The 17,959-nt window shown below is 41.6% G+C and overlaps 1 protein-coding gene across 1 annotated transcript in view; it reads right to left on the reverse strand.

Annotated features, from left to right (window-relative positions):
- Positions 1-16,502, reverse strand: part of LOC130291605 (rho GTPase-activating protein 6-like) — an 851,736-nt gene extending 835,234 nt beyond the window's left edge. The window contains exon 1 of the mRNA XM_056540562.1: positions 16,431-16,502. The gene's annotated coding sequence lies outside the window, so the exon portion shown is untranslated. The remainder of the gene's footprint in view (positions 1-16,430) is intronic.
- Positions 16,503-17,959: the final 1,457 nt, after the last annotated feature.

The raw sequence follows: 17,959 nt of genomic DNA on the forward strand, positions 1-17,959 counted from the left end.
AATGTTTAATTTTAAATAATGGTTGAGGGATTTAATTTCCCATTGATGTTTCAGTGTCCTTTTAAGTAGGTTTTCCAATTTTCTGAATAGTTGTGATAGATTTTCTTGTGTGTTGCACTGGTTCTCTTTGGGAGGTGCCTCTGTAGGTGTGGCTGATTCATTGAATTGAAAATCCTTGATGGTATTTTCTTTTTGTTGTAGGCAGTCCCAAATATTCATGATAGGATATGTGTGGTAAATTGTCGACGATGAATTAAAATATTAATAATAATGATATTAGATATAAATATAGGTAAATTAATAGAAAAAGGTGACAGAGAGTACTCCCCTGAGGATACTGGGGGGAAAAAATGGGAAACACTAAAGCATGGAGGTACTCTATCTACCACACAAAAATCTGACTGAGAATTTAGCCAAGGAGTGATACCCTCTCAGCACTCCAGAAAATGGTAGAAATAGACAATCAGTGGTTTGGCTTCTTCTCCAGGCCTAGATATGCTACGAGTGTGTTGGGCTGTATTGGGTGGGTGTATGTATTTATGAGTATGTCAATGTGTATGTATATAAATGTGTGAATGAGTGAGAAGAGAATGAATGAGAGTGACAATATAGTTAATCTGCTTTTGGTTTAGAGGATGGTGGTTGAAAATGTATTGTGGGTTAGTTAGAATGTGACTATGTAGAGGTGTGAAACTATGGAGGTGAAAGATGTGGTATGACTCTGTATCAAATAAAGCAATGTCTATGTCCAAGATATGAAAAATAATAATTTTATTGAGCTATAGTGTAAAAAAATTACATAAAATGGGAGTGCAAGATCCTTGCACTCACTAAGGCAATTACACTAATCAGATACAGTAAGTTGCCTAAGTTAGAATTAATAAAGAAAAATATGCGGCAAGTGTGATATATGTCCAGATAATAATTAGTACCAGTGGAGTGTGGTAAGAGCGCCTGCAGTGCACTTGCAGGCGCTGGAGGCCCCCTATTTGGAGCCCACTGTTCGTGCAAAGAGCAACTCAGTTCAATAGACAAGTATAGTCAATAGGTTTAGCTGAATCCACCGGCCCTCTGGGTCACAACAGCGCGGCGGCTGTATGATAAGGTGAATATAGGCAGCACGGCAGCTGTCAATGACAAATCACAGCACGGCGGCTGTCATGAGATGAAGTCTGGCCGGTACACAGTACCGCTTACCCTTAGATGGAGGATGTGGCGGTCCTCAGTGTTGGAGTCGGGTACAGCGGTGCAGGGTCAGGTTCCAGCGGTCCTGGAGCCGGGCAGTAGTGGAGTTGGAGGATATGGCAGTCCTCAAAGATGGTGTCGGGCGCAACGATGCAGAGTCCGGTTGCAGCGCTGCTGGAGACAGAGGATATGGCAGTCCTCGGTGGTAATGTTGAGCCCAGCGGCGCAGGGTCCGGGTGCAAGGGAGCACGGTCCGGAGTCCAGATGTAGGTCTTAAGTGGGAACGCCCACTCCTAGGTCTGGTGCCTATGTGGAGGAGCGGTGCGTGAGGTGGAAATACAGCTGTGTTGCCGGTCTGGGTCCCGGTGCAGTAGGGTGAGTTGCAGGGTGCTTCGCTGATGGTGCTAATATTATCTGTGTATGGACAGACGCGTTTCGGTCCGCCTAGGACCTTCCTCAGTGATCATGAAGTATGCAATGAGTGTAGGTGCTTATATATGAGCAAATTTGGCGGGAAAAGGTAGTTTGAGCCAAAACCCGGTTAGGACCATTTGGACATAGACAGGTGTGTGAATGGAAGATCAGGAATGGAGTTGTCTGGATGGTATGATTAGTAAATGAATGGTGATCAGAGTCATAATTTACTATATAGGTGTACGGATGAGTATAAATGAATGGATATTATATCATGGTGAATAATCTAGTCTGGTCATATGGTCACCGTGTGTTATAAGGATAGGAATCATTAAAGATAGGAATACTAAAATAATATGGAGTAAGATAAAAAATAGTAAATAATAAATAAAAATAATAATAATAAAAATAAATATAAATAATAAAAATAAAATAAAAATAAATATAAAAAATATAAAAAAATAATAAACATTTTTAAAAAATGTAAAAATAAAATAAAAAAATAAAAATAAATATAAATAAAATAAAAAAATAAAAAAGTAAAAAATATAATATTAAATAAATTAAAAATAATAAAAATCAATACAAATAAATTAAAAATAAAACCATTTTAATATTAAAAATAATATCAATATTAATCAAAATAATAATAATAATAATAATAAAAATTGTATGATAAATGATTTATTAATTCTAATTTAGGCAACTTACTGTATCTGATTAGTGTAATTGCCTTAGTGAGTGCAAGGATCCTGCACTCCCATTTTATGTAATTTTTTTTACACTGTAGCTCAATAAAATTATTATTTTTCATATCTTGGACATAGACATTGATTTATTTGATACAGAGTCATACCACATCTTTCACCTCCATAGTTTCACACCTCTACATAGTCACATTCTAACTAACCCACAATACATTTTCAACCACCATCCTCTAAACCACAAGCAGATTAACTATATTGTCACTCTCATTCATTCTCTTCTTACTCATTCACACATTTATATACATACACATTGACATACTCATAAATACATACACCCACCCAATACAGCCCAACACACTCGTAGCATATCTAGGCCTGGAGAAGAAGCCAAACCACTGATAGTGTTGTGGTTCAACTTTACTTTCCTGGAAAAGCTGCTGAGTTGCCCATAGCAACCAATCGGATTGCTTCTTTCATTTTTCACAAGGCCTCTACAAAAAGAAAGAAACAATCTGATTGGTTGCTATGGGCAACTCAGCAGCTTTTCCTGGAAAAGTTTCTGAGTTGCCCATACCAACCAGATTGCTTCCATCATTTTTCAGAGGCCTTTTCAAAAATAAAAGAAGCAATCTGATTGGTTGCTATGGGCAACTGAACAACTCTTCCTCTATACTGGTTTTGATGAATCTCCCCCATAGAGGGAGATTTATCAAAACTTTTCCAGAGGAAAAGTTTCTGAGTTGCCCATAGCAACCAATCAGATCGTTTCTTTCATTTTGCAGAGGCCTTGTGAAAAATGAAAGAAGCAATCTGATTGGTTGCTATGGGCAACTCAGCAGCTTTTCCAGGAAAGTAAAGTTTAACCACAACACTGTAACACTCTGTCCTACCCCGGTACTCAAACCAGTGGTGGTTTCCCATTCCACTGTGCTGCCAAGAGGGTCCTGCTTATCTTACTGTTTTACATGCCATGAGATCCCCATAGACCACAATGAGCCTATTGGTTTCCACGGGCAAAAAATCACAGAGTTAATGCACAAGTCACAGTTCCCTATACCATTAAAGAAGGGAGGGCTCAATATTCGCAAATATGCCCATATATTTTCGAATATGCGCAAAAAAAGAAAAAACGAATATAACGAATATGCAAATTTCGCGAATATATGATGAATATTCATCAATATATTCGCGAAATATCACAAAGTCAAATACGGCCTATGCCGCTCATCACTAATCCTCATATCCCGTCCTCCTATCTCAACCTCCTATCTCGACCTCCTATCTTGACCTCCCACCCGACCTTCTATCCCGTCCTCCTTTCCCGTCCTCATATCTAGACCTCCTATCTTGACCTCCCATCCCGTCCTCATATCCCGTCCTCCTATCTCGACCTCCTATCCCGACCCATAATATGTGTGCCAGGTATTGCAATATTTCCAGCCATATGGAAATTATGTGGGAACATACATTTCCCATTGATTTGCATGGGACTTTAAACGAAAACCCTTACCCTCACAAATGGGGGTTATTAAGGGTTAAATTAAGTATCCTATATTTTAAGTGGACATATAAGTAACATGTGACCAAGTATTATCGAAATATCTCCAGCCGTTTGGAAGTTATGTAGTAACATATATTTCTCATAGACTTGTATGGGACTCACACACACACACACATTGGCCCTCATTTACTAGGAGTGGAGTGTAGGTTTCTTTGTGGGTTTTAATTCCCTACAATTTATTTTCCATGGTATTTACCAAGGTTTCCCTACATTTTCCACTTTCCCTACAATTGCTTTTTTTTTTTTTTTTTACACATGCTCTGATCTGTAGGGTTTTGCTCAGCTCAAATCCACCACATTTTCTGTGGAAATATTAGTAAATATGTTGGGTTTTTGTGAAAATGCGGGGAACACGCCCCTTTTCGGAGACCATGCACCCTTTTCCAGGCAGCCACGCCCCTTTTTCGGGTTTTCTTAGCAAAATGGAGAGTTAGTCGGGGCTTTTTCAATTCTGGTGCGAAATCTGGCGCAGACAGAATTTCTGACACAATGCGACAGAATCTGGCGCACAACGCGACAAAACATGACGGGCTTGCAATAGTAAATGAGGGCCATTGAGTTATATATATATATATATATATATATATATATATATATATATATTGTAAGGATTTCTCCTTGGGGATTAGCTCCGGGATCTTCCTGGACACTGCCACGGGACACGTTTCCACTCAATAAACTCACAGACAAAGGTTATTTATGCACGCCTGGCACCTTGCCAGCTTTATTTAGACAGGTTGCAGGTAAAACAAAACATAACTCAGGAACAAACCAAAGTCCTAGACCGTCTGGTCACTGACTACACATATCAGCATGCCCTGACTACTATCTGGTGAGCTACCCTCAGCCAGCATAAAACATGTGCCCCTGCAACCTGTTACTCACAGTTCACACCACTTCTTCACTTCTTGGACCGCTCACAGTTCGCTGTGTGTTTCCTCAACAGGGTCCGTGTGTCTCCCCCTACAGCAATGTGCTGTTACCCAGGGAGAGCCCCAACTATTCTCTTACTTCTCCTTTTAAACACACTTTCCCTTCCTGATACCTCATTAATCAGGCCACAGGTGGAGCATTCTGCAGAGATAGCAAGGGAAATACACCCTTTCCTTGCCACACTGCCACAATATATATATATATATATAGATAATGGCCCTCATTTACTATTGCAAACCAGACATGTTTTGTCAGGTTGTACGCCAGATTCTGTCGCATTGCGTCATAAATTGTGTCTGCGCCAGAAATTGCACCAGAATTGAAAAAACCTGACTAACTCTCCATTTTGCTGAGAAAACCCGAAAAAGGGGCATGGCTGCCGGGAAAAGGGGGCATGGTTTCCACATAAAGTGTGGTGGATTTGAGCTGAGGAAAACCAGACAGATCAGAGCATGTGTAAAAAAAAAAAAAAAAAAGCAAAGTGTAGGGAAAGTGGAAAATGTAGGGAAACCTTAGTAAATACCGTGGAAAATGGTATTGTATGGGATTAAAACCCACAAAGAAACCTACACTCCACTTTTAGTAAATAAGGGCCAATATCATAATATACTGCCAGTTCTCTTATCCAATATGGCCGTCGGAGAGAGGAGATATACAGCGCATGTGCTTAAGATAGTAGTTGATACGTGAATTTCCTTGCTTGATCTGACCTATGAATCTGGGATTGCTGCAATGCACATGTACGGGTTTTACGACAAGGGTCAGTGACATTTGGACATAGTTCCGGTCCTGCGCTCTCTTGTTGTGTACAAGCGGTCTTGGCATGATGTGGGGAAGATGAGGGCGTGTATTAAGTACTATGTCTGTCGGTTGAGTCACAGACCACTTATGATTTTGATATGTGAATATAATATGATGCGCAACTATAGATGATAATCGGGAATTATGTATATGCATATTGGAACATATCACTTTTCATTTATGTTTATCACATAGATAATGGAATGCACTGTTTAATATATATATATATATATATATATATATATATATATATATATATATATATACACAAAGCCAGTGCAGCACTCCGTAGTAGTGAAAAAAAATGTGAGTTTATTCCATCAGAAAATGTGACAAAGCAGCGACGTTTCTATCCTCTCCAGAATCTTTCTCAAGCTTGATAACATTAGGACTAAGGTGCTATTTATACACAGCAAATTCAATTAAACAAAAAGTGCAATCAGTGCAATTAAGGTACAGAATGTAAATAAACTGTACTATAAGGTGCTCATCTATAGAAAATGATGCTATCCTAGTGACATAAAACACTATTTCAATACATACAAAGTGTGAAATTAGTGAATAGTACAAAGCTGTGACGTTAAAAACAATGACAACCAGAGGAATAGGATAATTGAACACTGTAAAATATTACATTACTTGGCAATGAAGAATCCAGCTTGTGCGGGCATTCCGGCATCCCAGAAGCTTGCTCCATGCAAACCGCACCTACTGTGTGTCACTTGACCTATACTGAACCAGAGGGACGGGTCACATGGTGTACACGGCACGAAGGGGGGTATGCGCATGCACATGTACACCATGTGTCCCGTCCCTCTGATTCAGGATAGGTCAATTGACACACAGTAGGTGCGGTTTGCACGGAGCAAGCTTCTGGGACGCTGGAATGCCCGCACATGCTGGATTCTTCATTGCCAAGTAATGTATTATTTTACAGTGTTCAATTATCCTATTCCTCTGGTTGTCATTGTTTTTAACATCACAGCTTTGTACAATTCACTGATTTTACACTTTGTATGTATTGAAATAGTGTTTTATGTTACTAGGATAGTATCATTTTGTATAGATGAGCACCTTATAGTACAGTTTATTTACATACTGTACCTTAATTGCACTGATTGCACTTTTTATTGAATTGAATTTGCTGTGTATAAATAGCACCTTAGTCCTAATGTTATTAAGCTTGAGAAAGATTCTGGAGAAGATCGAAACATCGCTGCTTTGTCACATTTTCTGATGGAATAAACTCCAATTTTTTTTCACTACTATGGAGTGCTGCACTGGCTTTGTATTTTTTGTATGCCTTGGAACTAGAGATGAGCGAACTTACAGTAAATTTGATTAGTCACGAACTTCTCAGCTCGGCGGTTGCTGACTTTTCCTGCATAAATTAGTTCAGCTTTCCGGTGCTCCGGTGGGCTGGAAAAGGTGGATACAGTCCTAGGAAAGAATCTCCTAGGACTGTATCCACCTTTTCCAGCCCACGGGAGCACCTGAAAGCTGAACTAATTTATGCAGGAAAAGTCATCAACTGCCGAGCCAAGAAGTTTGTGACGAATCGAATTTACTGTAAGTTCGCTCATCTCTACTTGGAACCTTTTTGAGTTGGTACCTTTTTCAGTAGCCTGCACCTAGCATTTTGTCTTTTTTTTACTTTGGGAGTTCTGTTGTTTTGTTTTTTTTGTTATATATATATATATATATATATATATATATATATATATATATATGGATATTGTGTTTGTACATGAATAGATGATGTAAATTGACATTGTTGATGTCACAAATTAACACCAGATAAAAGGAAGTGAGGTAATATGTGTTATCTGCTTCAGAAAGGTCCCATTGTGCAGACCGAAACATAGCACTGTAACTTAGATGGGTCAATAAAGACACACTGCTTTCATGCTAATCCAGAGTGCTTCTTTATTTAATGAATATGCAGAACATGGGGTTTTGAGTCCTGCCTTCAGTTGTGGAGCACCCATTTGGACCAGGAGTCCTTGGTTATCCTTCTAATTGTATGGACCTACAGTACTCACTGTTCCCCTGCACCTGGTCACTCTCCCAGTGCCTTGCACTGATCACTGGGACTGCTAGTCAAGATACAGTAATGGTGTCCTACAATAAAGAATAGCCAATGTGAACCCACAGTAGCCTTGATTGCTACGTTTTCTTTTTCTCTTTTATACATGGATTGTTGTTAGTTTCTACGAACGTATACACAGAGAGCACCATAGGGAAGTGAACGGTCCGTTTCCAGCACTAAAGAGCGGAAATACACCTGCTGTGACTTGGTATATTATTTTCTCCAAGTATTTAGTTTTAAAAATGGACCCCTTTTTTGGTAAGTTATTACCCTCACAACAGCATATTACTGCCTGACAGGAGAGGACCTTTAGAAATGATTTAGCACCTAGTTGTGTCAGGTTGATTAAAATGATTCTGGCTGCCGATATATATATATATATATATATATATATATATATATATATATATATGTATATATATATGTGTGTGGAAAATTTACCTTTCCTGAAATGTTCATTTCCTGGAATCCGTGGCAGCACAACAATGGGTTAATGGAATCTCATTAACCTCGAACAGAAGATCAGGCAAGCAATAGCGTAAAGACAAACTAACTAACATAATGAACCTTATAGCCCCCTCCCCTAAGGCTATTAGTAGCCCACAGAAACATCAGGCACACGTATTTTATGCAGCAGGGAGCACATTTATTTAGGTGGGTATATCCGTGCTCAGGAAAGGTAAATTTACCACTTCCTGATCATCTGTGTCAACACAACAATGGGACCATCCCAGCAGTGCTAAATTAATAGTAATATAAAGGGTGGGAAAATTAACTACTAACTGCTCCTTGGATGACACTCAAACCAAAGGCCGATCCCTGAGAGGCAGCGATATCCAGCCTGTTGTGCTTAGTGAAGGTCGATGGAGATTACAGATCTGGTCCATGGGGATGTGGTATCTCCCCGCCCAGGAAGCCGCAGTTGATCAGGTGGAATGAGCCTTGTGGGTCAAAGGAGACTGGCGACCTTCTATAGCATAACACATTTTGATAGTGTCTCTATCACCATCTGGCAAGGGTAGCTTTGCTCACCTTTTTCCCCTTGTTAGGGCCTTGAAACTGAAGAAAAAGACTTTCCGTCTGTCTGAAATCTTCAGATTTTTGAAGATAAATCATAATTGCCCTTTTAGCATCCAGTAAATGAATAGTATCTTCTCTATAGGTGAGAACAGGGAGAACAATCTCTTGGTTAATGTTCGTCTCCGAAGGGACTTTAGGCAGGAACCTCGTCATAGTCCGTAGAACTACTGTGTCTGCAAGCAGCCTTAGGTAGGGCTCTCTGCTGGAGAGCCCCTGCAACTCACTAACTCTTCTTGCCGATATGATGGCGATTAAGAAGATGGTCTTGAAAGAAATTAGCTTAATTGTTGCTCCTCCCATTGGTTCAAAAGGCTCTTCTCATAGGCATTTAAGAACTAGTGGTAAGTCCCAGGAAGGAATTGGGTCATGGAAGACAGGGCGTAACTTGCTGATGGCCCTGAAAAACCTAGACACCAGAGGCACATTGGAGAATGCTCCATTTAATTGGGAATTTATAGCAGTAAGCTGAACTTTAAGGGTATTTGACTTCAGGCCTTTGTCAAATCCCTCTTGAAGGAACTGGAGAAGAGATGAGACTATAGAAGTAGGGACCTCTTGTCTTGCGCACCAGCCAGAGTATAAGGACCAAATTCTAGAATATGTTCTTCTGGTAGCCGACTTTCTGGATTCCATCAGGATGTTGATGACCTTATCTGGAAGACCTTGCCGGGGCTAAGGTGGACCTCTCATTCTCCAAGCTGTGAGGCTGAGCCTCTGAAGACTCTGATGGAACATCCCTGACTGGAGGAGAAGGTCTTTGCACATCGGGAGCTCCCAATATTCCCCCTTCGACAGCACGGATGCGGCTTGAAACCAGGCCCTGCGAGGCCAAAAGGGAAGAATCACTATGGCGTCTGTTCCTTCACTCTGGATTTTTCTGAGGACCTTGGGAATTAGAGGGATTGGCGGGAAGACATAAATAAGACCTTTGCTCCAGCTGACAGAGAGACCATCCAGGAAGGTCGGATTGTCGGACCTCCTTAGAGAGCAGAACCTGAGGGTCTTCTTGTTCTGGCGAGTTGCCATAGCATCCAGCTGTGGCTGACCCCATCTGGAAGTCAAAAGATGGAAAATCCTGGGATTCAATTCCCACTCCCCTGGGAGCATGATGTTCCTGCTCAACCAGTCCGCCTTCACATTCGATGGCCCCTTGATGTGGACCGCAGAGATGGAGAGAAGAGTTGACTCTGCCCACGCCATTATTTGGGCACACTCCTTCTGAAGCAATCTGCACTTGGTTCCTCTCTGCTTGTTTATGTAGTAAGCAGCTGCGAGATTGTCCGTCTGTACAAGGACCGCTTTGTGGGCCAGAAGGGACCTGAAATGAAAAGGCGCCAACTTGATTGCCCTCAGCTCCCTCATATTGGAGGACAGAACTGCATCTCTGGGAGACCAGACTTGTTGAACCCAGGCATCCAGCACGTAAGCTCCCCATCCTGAATCTGAGGCTTCTGTCCTTAGAATGATTGGCCTAATGTAAAGAAGAGACTTGCCGAGAAGGAACCTCTGTGGAGTCAACCACCAATACATTCCTTGAGGTATGTAGGGATGACGATCATACAATCTAGGGAGTCTTGACTCTTGTTCCAAGTCTTCAAGATATAGGCCTGAAGGGCCCTGATGTGCGACTTCCCCCACTGTACTATTTCTAGTGTAGATGTAAGTAGACCGAGCACTTTCATAGCGTATCTGATGGAACAGCTGGCTGTTCAGGGAAAGAAATTCAGAGTCTGAATAATGTTGAGTCTCCTTTCATCGGAGATCCAGAGTTTCATCTCTTCGGAGTCTATTATAAACCCCAGATAAGTGATACAAGTGGTTGGGGTGAGCTGAGATTTCTTCCAGTTTATCAGGAATCCATGAGACTGCAGAAGTTGCAGAGTTGTCTGAAGATGGTCCATAAGCAGCAGTTTCGTTGGAGCCCTCACCAACCAGTCTTCCAAGTATGGGGTTAAATGGATACCCCTCATCCTGAGACTTGCTGCCAGAACAGAGACGGCTTTGGTAAAAACTCTCGGGGCTGAAGTGATCCCGAATGGGAGGTAGGGGAACTGAAGATGGCGTATCCCCTGATGATCCGGAACTGCTATATGGAGAATCTTGAGACTTCAGGATAGGCATATGCAGGTAAGCATCCTGCATGTCTATGGAGGCTAGGTGATCTCCTTGCTGTAAGTTGAGCACCGCAGATTGTATGGACTCCATCCTGAAGGTCTTCTTGACAAAGAATTGGTTGAGGAAAGACAAGTCTGTTATCAGCCTCCAGTCGCCACCTGCTTTTGGGACTACAAAAACTGGAGAGTAGTGCCCTTTTCCCCATTCGGCCCAGGGAACTTATTCTAGGGCTTTCTTGGCGATAAACTGATCTACTAAACGAGGGATGACTGGATTGCAGGTTCTGCTTAGAAGATATCTGTCTGGTGGCTGTTCTCTTAACTCCAGAGAATAGCCTCTTCTTACAGTGGAAATCACCCAGGCATCTGAGCATGTCTTTGACCAAAGATCTGCAAAAAGAAGAAGCCTGGCGCCCACTGGAGGGTTGGCGTCATTGGTCTTCGGCCTTATTGGAGAAGGACTTTCTTTCCTGAAGGCCCTTGCTCCTGCTTTCCTCTGTTTTGTCTTCCCCGGTCCGACCTCCAAAAGGAATACTGCCTCTTAGGCGACCTTCTATAACTTCTTTTATAAGGCTTGAAGACCGGACCTTTCTTTTTGTGAGGGAAGGATTCCCCTTTTTCTTCACTGAAGGACTTCAGCATCCGCCTTTCTCTCCAGAGGATCTGGAAGTCTATATGTTTAATCTGACGGAAAGATGGACTTTTTAGCCAACCTGGCAGCCGCTAGATCTACCTTGGGAGGATTTTCCCAAGAGGAGTAGGAGGCATGATCCAGTCTGTAGACTGATTTGAATTTTGAGCCAGGGTCTGTGCGTTTCTCCGGATTCTTCCAATCTTTTTCATTCCACTGAGCGATGAACTGGTGAGAAGGAAATTCTCTTGATTGAGAGGGAGGAAAATAGAAAAGGCAGTCCTTTGCAGGCTTAGCCGAAACGTCCCTCTTAGACTCCAGAATCTCCTTGACTGCTGAAATTTAGGAACTTTCTCTTTTTGGGATTTAGGAACTTTCTCTTTTTGTAAAAGGTACAAGTCCTCCATATCCACCTCTTCTTCAGATTCCGACACTGAAATAACATCAGAGGAGTTTTCTGAAATCGGGGAGTCATGACCACAGGTAGGTTTGATCTTCTTGTTACTTGTCACAGAAGATACAACTTCTTTAACCCCTTAAGGACCAAGGACGTACCGGTACGTCCTTGGTCCTGCTCTTCTGATATAACGCGGGGTTACACAGTAACCCCGCGTCATATCATGGCGGGCCCGGCGTCATAGTGAAGCCGGGACCCGCCTCTAATAGCGCGCAGCGCCGATCGCGGCGCCGCGCGCTATTAACCCTTTAGCCGCGCGCTCAAAGCTGAGCCGCGCGGCTAAAAGTGAAAGTGAAAGTTCCCGGCTAGCTCAGTCGGGCTGTTCGGGATAGCCGCGGCTAATCGCAGCATCCCGAACAGCTGACAGGACAGCGGGAGGGCCCCTTCCTGCCTCCTCGCTGTCCGATCTCCGAATGACTGCTCAGTGCCTGAGATCCAGGCATGAGCAGTCATCCGGCAGAATCGTTGATCACTGGTTTCTTATGAGAAACCAGTGATCAACATAGAAGATCAGTGTGTGCAGTGTTATAGGTCCCTATGGGACCTATAACACTGCAAAAAAAAAGTGAAAAAAAAAAGTGAATAAAGATCATTTAACTCCTCCCCTATTAAAAGTTTGAATCACCCCCCTTTTCCAATAAAAAAAAAACACAGTGTAAATAAAAATAAAAATAAACATATGTGGTATCACCGCGTGCGGAAATGTCCGAATTTTAAAAATATATCATTAATTAAACCGCTCGGTCAATGGCGTGCGCCCAAAAAAATTCCAAAGTCCAAAATAGTGCATTTTTGGTCACTTTTTATATCATTTAAAAATTAATAAAAAGATGATCAATAAGTCCTATCAATGCAAAAATGGTACCGTTAAAAACTTCAGATCACGGCGCAAAAAATTAGCGCTCATACCACCCCATACACGGAAAAATAAAAAAGTTATAGGGGTCAGAAGATGTCAATTTTAAACGTATTAATTTTCCTGCATGTAGTTATGATTTTTTCCAGAAGTTCGACAAAATCAAACCTATATAAGTAGGGTATCATTTTAATCATATGGACCTACAGAATACATATCAGGTGTCATTTTTACCGAAAAATGTACTACGTAGAAACGGAAGCCCCCAAAAGTTACAAAACAGCGTTTTGTTTTCAATTTTGTCGCACAATGATTTTTTTTCCCGCTTCACCATAGATTTTTGGGCAAAATGACTGACGTCATTACAAAGTAGAATTGGTGGCGCAAAAAATAAGCCATCATATGGATTTTTAGGTGTAAATTTGAAAGAGTTATGATTTTTTAAAGGCAAGGAGCAAAAAACGAAAATGCAAAAATGGAAAAACCTCCGGTCCTTAAGGGGTTAAAGGCTGTGGAGAGTTCCCCTTTAAACCACCCCAGGAACGATCCCGTATCCAGTGGTGCTGGCCGACTTGGGGTTAAACATCCGTCACAAATGTCCTGATCCCAAGATTCTGGCAGTGGTTGAGAGCATTTCAGGCACATATTATGCCGAGATTTCCTCTTTCTTTTCCCTTGAACACCCGACATCCTAAAATAGAGAGGAAGGGGTTAATAGGGAGTACAGCAAAACAACCTCAAAGCAGGAGGGGAGCTGCACAAACCTGAGCCTAACAAGGATCTGCTGCCCTGGCAGAGTGTTAGACTCAAGATGAATCCCCGGCCATTTTTAAATGTCCTGCACATGTGCAAACGGACTCACTGCCCGGTGCATAAGCGCAGCTTCCTCCCCCGAAGCTCAGACAGCAGGAGAACTTCACAGACACAAGGAACCAGGTGAGGAGTACTTCTTACTTACCTGAGTGCTTGAAATTCCACACCGGTACCGTCAGGGGAGGGAACGGTGCTGAGGGACCAGGAAAACTCCCGGTTTGCGGACACCGTATAACAGGCCTTAGGGATCGGGCAAACGCGTGATTTGGAGGCCGCTTGTCTCTACGTCCTCTTCTCTGTCCCAAGAAGAGAAAAAAATACGTGTGCCTTGTGTTTCTGTGGGCTACTAATAGCCTTAGGGGAGGGGGCTATTAGGTTCATTATGTTAGTTAGTTTGTCTCTACGCTATTGCTTGTCTGATCTTTTGTTCCAGGTTATGAGATCTTTTAGAATCATTGGTAGAGCCACTTAAATTAGAGACAGGACGGTCGTCTGAAGCCGTAAAATCTGAAGCATCGGATTGTGTATCGGAAGCCTCCGATTCTGCCGAACTGAAGGTAACCCGTTGGTTTCTAGGACGATATCTCTTGTGATGATGACCAGGTTTATCACCTTTTTAAGATTTGTAAATTACTTCTATTAACCCCTTAAGGACGCAGGACGTAAATGTACGTCCTGGTGAGGTGGTACTTAACGCACCAGGACGTACATTTACGTCCTAAGCATAACCGCGGGCATCGGAGCGATGCCCGTGTCATGCGCGGCTGATCCCGGCTGCTGATCGCAGCCAGGGACCCGCCGGCAATGGCCGACGCCCGCGATCTCGCGGGCGTCCGCCATTAACCCCTCAGGTGCCGGGATCAATACAGATCCCGGCATCTGCGGCAGTTCGCGATTAAAATGAACGATCGGATCGCCCGCAGCGCTGCTGCGGGGATCCGATCATTCATAACGCCGCACGGAGGTCCCCTCTCCTTCCTCCGTGCGGCTCCCGGCGTCTCCTGCTCTGGTCTGTGATCGAGCAGACCAGAGCAGGAGATGACCGATAATACTGATCTGTTCTATGTCCTATACATAGAACAGATCAGTATTAGCAATCATGGTATTGCTATGAATAGTCCCCTATGGGGACTATTCAAGTGTAAAAAAAAATGTAAAAAAATGTAAAAGTAAAAGTAAAAAAAAAGTGAAAAATCCCCTCCCCCAATAAAAAAGTAAAACGTCCGTTTTTTCCTATTTTACCCCCAAAAAGCGTAAAAAACTTTTTTATAGACATATTTGGTATCGCCGCGTGTGTAAATGTCCGAACTATTAAAATAAAATGTTAATGATCCCGTACGGTGAACGGCGTGAACGAAAAAAAATTTAAAAAGTCCAAAATTCCTACTTTTTTAATACATTTTATTAAAAAAAAATTATAAAAAATGTATTAAAAGTTTTTTATATGCAAATGTGGTATAAAAAAAGTACAGATCATGGCGCAAAAAATGAGCCCCCATACCGCCGCTTATACGGAAAAATAAAAAAGTTATAGGTCATCAAAATAAAGGGATTATAAACGTACTAATTTGGTTAAAAAGTTTGTGATTTTTTTTAAGCGCAACAATAATATAAAAGTATATAATAATGGGTATCATTTTAATCGTATTTACCCCCAGAATAAAGAACACATGTCATTTTTACCAGAAATTGTACGGCGTGAAAACAAAACCTTCCAAAATTAGCAAAATTGCGTTTTTCGTTTTAATTTCCCCACAAAAATAGTGTTTTTTGGTTGCGCCATACATTTTATGATATAATGAGTGATGTCATTACAAAGGACAACTGGTCGCGCAAAAAACAAGCCCTCATACTAGTCTGTGGATGAAAATATAAAAGAGTTATGATTTTTAGAAGGCGAGGAGGAAAAAATGAAAACGTAAAAATTAAATTGTCTGAGTCCTTAAGGCCAAAATGGGCTGAGTCCTTAAGGGGTTAAAAAATCTTTATCATTTAAAAAGTTATTAGCTTCTGAAGTTAAGTTTCTGTTTTCTGTCTAACTGCTTTCTGATGACTCACGTCCCAGGAGCTGTGCAGCTCCTATGGGGATATTTTCCCATCATGCACAGCTCCCGGGACATGACATCATCATTGAGCAGTTAGATAGAAAACTTCAGAAGCTAATAACTATTGGAAGGATTAAGATTTTTTAATAGAAGTAATTTACAAATCTGTTTAACTTTCCGGAGCCAGTTGATATATATAAAAAAAGTTTTTGCCTGGAATACCCCTTTAAGCATAATCTATGTCATGTGATCCCGAAATAGACAAAATGCTCCAGTTAACAGCCGGAGGTTGGAACGTGTCAATGGAACAGAGCGATAAAAGTGCCCTAACTTACTTAACATCTAAGTGAAAACTGACAAAGAAGCCCCTACCCAGAAGCTGGCTCAGCTGTTATGGAGCCAAAACCAAGAAGGAATTCTGGATATACCACTTGGCACTACTGGACGAACAGTGCCTACCAGAATGGTACTACAAGGGTGCGCATGGATAAAGGTAACCCAATTGACTGAGATAGGAAATGTTAGAGAATTGCTAGATAGACAGAATTTACGAGTCAGTTAGATTAAGAAGTGGCCAAAACATAGACATCAGTAGGTATTTAGATAGGTAGTGCCAGGAGAGAAAAAATTTTCAAGTGTCCCATGCTACACATATAAGTATTCCTATTGAACCATGCCATACATAAGTGACAACAACAGAAAGACCTGAATAGACAAAACATAAAAGAATATAATGTACTTAACCTGAGGTTTCATGTACCAGTAAGGCAGTATCCTCATACAGGCAGGCGTAAAGAAGATAACTACTGCTGCGCCCTGAGGCTTATCGCAAAAGAAAATATACATGACCATAAGGTTACAAAGACCAACAAGGGCAAATATACCAACAGTTACACGTTTGACAAGACAAACATACAACAAAAGGCCCAGAAGCTACATCCACACCAAAGAACTTAACACTAAGACGTGTACAGCTAAGACCACAATCAAAGGCATAGTAACAAACATAAGAGGAAGATAGAGATGACGACAACATGAGGCTTGTGGACTGACAGTGCAATCTGCCTCAGACAGAATCGTATATAACGCAGAAACGGAAACAACATGAGGCTCCTTGATTGTCAAGCAATCTGCCTCTAACAGGGGCATATGTGACGTACAAAAACAAAAGACAAGAGGCTCATGGATTGATGATGCAATCTGCCCCAAACAAGAACGTTTGTAATGTGCAAAGTAATGACAACAATATGAAGGCTAGAGGATTGTCGGGCAGCCTATCTCTCACGGGAGCATGTGACGTACGAAAGCATGTAAAGTGACAACTTAAATCTAACCTGAAATGGAGAGGTCAAACTGACTGTAACAAGGTGTATAAAATGACCAAAAAGGAAACTATAAAGATGAGGCTTTACGGATTGACGACAGCAATCAGCCTCCGACCACACAGAATGTATAGGGCTAAGAGGTAAAATAACCTGGTCATACCTGCTTGGGTATCCTAGGAATGTTGCCAACTATAGTGATGTTTACCATACCTGACCTGCCTACAAGAACAACGTGATTCTATAACTGCCTAATATACCTGACTTAAGCACATGGAAACGTGAGTGTAATACTATGACCACTGCCTAATACTTGACTAGCGTACATAACGTAAGCATAAAGTGACAGAGCAGAAACCAAAGAATGGGACAATAAACTATGGAACGTACACTGTAAGGAACTGTATGCGTATTACCCTGTAGGGAAATGTAAGTATGTCACACTGTAGGTAATCTTACGTATGTCACACTGTATGGTACCGTATGTATTGTATGTATGTCACACTGCAAGGAACTGTATGCATAGTACCCTGCAGGGAACAGTAAGTATGTCACTCTAGGTAATCGTATGTATTGTATGTGACACTGTAGGGAACCATATGTATGTCCCACTATAGGGAACCATTAACATTGAAGCATGGTATATCAATTGAAATAATGTAAACCCCGTATAACATAAGTGATCTTCCTCTAACAGTGGCGTATGTGACGTACAAAAGACGACAAGAGGCTTGTGGATTGATGATACAATCTGCCCCAAACAACGTTTGTAATGTACAAAGAAATGACAACAATATGAAGGCTCTAGGATTGTCCGGCAGCCACTCTCTCACAGGAGCGTGTGATATACAAAAGGCATGTAAGTGAGGACTTAAACTTACCTGGAATGGTGGGATCAAACTGGCTGTAACAAGGCATGTAAAGACCAGAAAGGAAACTATAAAGATGAGG

The sequence above is a fragment of the Hyla sarda genome, chromosome 9 (genome assembly GCF_029499605.1).
Source record: "Hyla sarda isolate aHylSar1 chromosome 9, aHylSar1.hap1, whole genome shotgun sequence".
Classification (NCBI taxonomy): Eukaryota; Metazoa; Chordata; class Amphibia; order Anura; family Hylidae; genus Hyla; species Hyla sarda.